Raw genomic sequence first — 4,126 nt, 5'->3', positions numbered from 1 at the left:
GGGCGATTCAGATGCGAAAGCGCCGAAGACGCGGGCGTGACCCGTCGTCTGGCGGCTTTGCAGTCTCGGCTCCGTTGCTAGTTCCGGCCGGTCCACCGACAGTGCAGCGGGCTTGGGCAACCCGCACGGCGCGACCGAGTCGATGCAACGAAAAAGAGCGAGCATGAACGTGCTTCTTGCCGCACGGCTCCCACTCGTCTTTCGGGAAGGTTGTGCCGTAGCGAGCTCGAACGCCGTCATCTCGGAGTGCAAAATAAGCGTGTTGGGGCGCCTGAAGGTGGCCTCCGCCGCACACAGACTGCGTCCGGCCCGCCGAGGGCGAGGACGGACGCGCAGTCGAACGATTACCTGGTTGATCCTGCCAGTAATCATATGCTTGTCTCAAAGATTAAGCCATGCATGTCTAAGTACATGCCGAAATAAGGCGAAACCGCGAATGGCTCATTAAATCAGTTATGGTTCCTTAGATCGTTTCTTCCTACTTGGATAACTGTGGCAATTCTAGAGCTAATACATGCAGTGAGCCTGGAGCCCTTTGGGTAACGGGTGCTTTTATTAGACCAAGATCGATCGGGTTTCGGCCCGTATTGTGTGGTGACTCTGGATAACTTTGTGCTGATCGCATGGCCACGAGCCGGCGACGTTTCTTTCAAGTGTCTGCCTTATCAACTTTCGATGGTAGGTTACTTGCTTACCATGGTTGTTACGGGTAACGGAGAATCAGGGTTCGATTCCGGAGAGGGAGCCTGAGAAACGGCTACCACATCCAAGGAAGGCAGCAGGCGCGCAAATTACCCACTCCCGGCACGGGGAGGTAGTGACGAAAAATAACAATACGGGACTCTTTTGAGGCCCCGTAATTGAAATGAGTACACTCTAAATCCTTTAACGAGGATCAATTGGAGGGCAAGTCTGGTGCCAGCAGCCGCGGTAATTCCAGCTCCAATAGCGTATACTAAAGCTGCTGCGGTTAAAAAGCTCGTAGTTGGATCTCAGTTCCAGACGAGTAGTGCATCTACCCGATGCGACGGCTCGGACTGAACATCATGCCGGTTCTTTCTTGGTGCACTTCATTGTGTGCCTCGAGATGGCCGGTGCTTTTACTTTGAAAAAATTAGAGTGCTCAACGCAGGCGAGTCGCCTGAATAAACTTGCATGGAATAATAGAACAAGACCTCGTTTCTGTTCTGTTGGTTTTTGGAATACGAGGTAATGATTAAGAGGGACGGACGGGGGCATTCGTATTGCGGCGCTAGAGGTGAAATTCTTGGACCGTCGCAAGACGAACTACTGCGAAAGCATTTGCCAAGAATGTTTTCATTGATCAAGAACGAAAGTCAGAGGTTCGAAGGCGATCAGATACCGCCCTAGTTCTGACCATAAACGATGCCAACCAGCGATCCGCCTGAGTTACTCAAATGACTCGGCGGGCAGCTTCCGGGAAACCAAAGTATTTGGGTTCCGGGGGAAGTATGGTTGCAAAGCTGAAACTTAAAGGAATTGACGGAAGGGCACCACCAGGAGTGGAGCCTGCGGCTTAATTTGACTCAACACGGGAAAACTTACCCGGCCCGGACACTGGGAGGATTGACAGATTGAGAGCTCTTTCTTGATTCGGTGGATGGTGGTGCATGGCCGTTCTTAGTTGGTGGAGCGATTTGTCTGGTTAATTCCGATAACGAACGAGACTCTAGCCTATTAAATAGGTGCGGGGTTCCCAGCACATTACAAACTTCTTAGAGGGACAAGCGGCTCCTAGCCGCACGAAACAGAGCAATAACAGGTCTGTGATGCCCTTAGATGTCCGGGGCCGCACGCGCGCTACACTGAAGGAAGCAGCGTGTCTTTATCCCTGTCTGAAAAGACTGGGTAACCCGTGGAACTTCTTTCGTGATTGGGATAGGGGCTTGCAATTGTTCCCCTTGAACGAGGAATTCCCAGTAAGCGCGAGTCATAAGCTCGCGTTGATTACGTCCCTGCCCTTTGTACACACCGCCCGTCGCTACTACCGATTGAATGATTTAGTGAGGTCTTCGGACCGATGTCCGGCGCGGCCTTTCGGTTGCGCCGGTCTGTTGGAAAGATGACCAAACTTGATCATTTAGAGGAAGTAAAAGTCGTAACAAGGTTTCCGTAGGTGAACCTGCGGAAGGATCATTAACGGATTGTGAAGGGTGAGCGCCTCAGCTGCGTCTGCGCCCGACACTTTCTGCCGCTGACCCCGTTTGGACGCGGGGTCGGCTTTTCCCCACGGGGCTGCCTGAATGTGGAGCGGCACCCCGTGACAAATTGTTGCGCCCAGCGGACGCCAACACCGCGACCTTGGACGGTCGGCCAGGTGGCGGACGCGGGTACAAACGGCGCAACGCACTCATAGGTCGGCTTTCGACCCGCCACTGCACCGTGGCTCGAAGCGCTCGAAATGCGCGACCCGACCGCTGCGGGACCGCCTAGTACTGTAAACAGGAGCGGCGGAGCGCGAACGGCGAGTCGTGGTTACGTCGGTAGAAGGCGAGGCTGCGCGTTCCCGAAACGCCAGCCGAGTGCCCTCCCGACCGTTCGAGCGTGCAAGAACGAGACCCGACAATCGCGCGGCGACTGCCAAGTACGAGAGGAACGGCACAAGCGTCGGCGGTCGGTCAAGGAACTGGCGATGTGACGGGTCCGCTGTGCACCAGTGCATACCGTCCCGCCGTCCGCGGCAAGCGCCTCCGCGTCCTCGGGTGACGGAGGCTGCCGGTCGGTTCTTGCAGGCGAGGGATCTCGCTGGCACCGGTTCGCGTTGACGCGCGGCCGGTCATGGCACGGCGATGCGACGGCCGAGGTGCGCAGTACTCGATGGAGGAACCGCACGCTCCGATGACCGTCCCGCCCTCCGCGGCGTATGCGTACCGACCGTAATGGTTGCAGCAGCGCCGGCCGGCTTTTGAATTCGCCACACGAAACACGGTGCGAGATCGCGGTTAGGGGAGCGTCGACGTTGCCAGGCGTTTTGCTTGCTGCCGAGGGAAAGGCGGCACGGCCACGTCGCGCTCGTCGCGATTAGCGGGTCTGCGCGCTTTGGGAAGGTGCCGCAACGACTTGCCGAAAGAGGAAGCACGGAAGAACGAGGGACTTGGACGTCCCGACAATTGAACGCACTTGCGGCCAGGCCCTTGCTGGCTTCGTTCTTCCGCCTCGAGTAGGCTCGTACGCGGCTCCGGCGCCGAAAGTGGTCCTTGGCACCGACTTCGGTGGACGTGGGAAGTGCCGCGCAAGTACGGCGCGCCTGGCTCCACCTGTTGGCTAAAGTAGGCAGCCGGATCGGCATTTTGGTGTGCGGTGGCAAACCGTGGATGCGAAAAAAGCTTGTGCGATTTCGTGGAACAAAAAGCGGGGGTCCCCCTTTTTATGCGGAGGAGACCGACCCGCCCGCCGTGGTGAACCGCGACGCCACGGTAAAAACGGGAGAGGCTTGTCGATGGGACCGTGCATCCCGCGCTCCACGGAGGCCGGGAGGCGGCCGCCCGAGGAAATGTGTAGCCGTCGAGGCCCGCATCTGCGTGCACTCTTATCCAAATGGGTGTACCGCAGGCATTTTCTGGTTAGGCGGGCCAATGAGAGCGAGCACACAACGATACCTACGGGTCCGGCTTGGAGAACCGGCTTCGACGCCTCCCGAGTATTTATAGAGGGGTGGACCACGAAAGCACTCGCAAGTAGCGGAAGCGAAACGCCGTCCGAAACACACCGTTTGCTCGATTTGCGGCAGCCGAAAAAGGCGCGGCAGAGTTTTGGAGTCCAAGCGTGCGCTGAAAAGCGCCCTTCTTGGCCACTGTTTGGCCGAGTGCCAGAAACGTTTGGTTTTGACTGTACGGAATTGAACAAACACTTTTTCACGACTCTAAGCGGTGGATCACTCGGTTCTCGGGTCGATGAAGAACGCAGCCAGCTGCGAGACTTGGTGTGAATTGCAGGACACACTGAGCACTGATTCTTTGAACGCACATTGCGGCCTTGGGTCTTCCCTTGGCTTCGTCTGTCTGAGGGTCGGATCACATATCAAGAGAGCCTTCGGCGCACAAGGGAACGTGAGCCGTCGACTCGTTTTGACCGCGTCGGCAACACGGACAGCACGCTGAACACC

At 57.0% G+C, this 4,126-nt stretch overlaps 2 non-coding genes across 2 annotated transcripts; both read left to right on the top strand.

The window, feature by feature from the left end:
• Positions 1-345: 345 nt before the first annotated feature.
• LOC142796031 (small subunit ribosomal RNA) lies at positions 346-2,160 on the top strand. Its single transcript, XR_012893494.1, has one exon. It is a non-coding gene; the product is annotated as a small subunit ribosomal RNA (ribosomal RNA).
• Positions 2,161-3,879: 1,719 nt separating this feature from the next.
• Positions 3,880-4,032, top strand: LOC142796030 (5.8S ribosomal RNA). The gene has a single exon (XR_012893493.1). It is a non-coding gene; the product is annotated as a 5.8S ribosomal RNA (ribosomal RNA).
• The last annotated feature ends 94 nt before the right edge of the window (positions 4,033-4,126 follow it).

This window comes from Rhipicephalus microplus, unplaced genomic scaffold (assembly GCF_043290135.1).
Source record: "Rhipicephalus microplus isolate Deutch F79 unplaced genomic scaffold, USDA_Rmic scaffold_1032, whole genome shotgun sequence".
Taxonomy (NCBI): Eukaryota; Metazoa; Arthropoda; class Arachnida; order Ixodida; family Ixodidae; genus Rhipicephalus; species Rhipicephalus microplus.
Note: the sequence above shows the minus strand (reverse complement) of the source record. Positions and strands in the feature narration are given on the sequence as shown.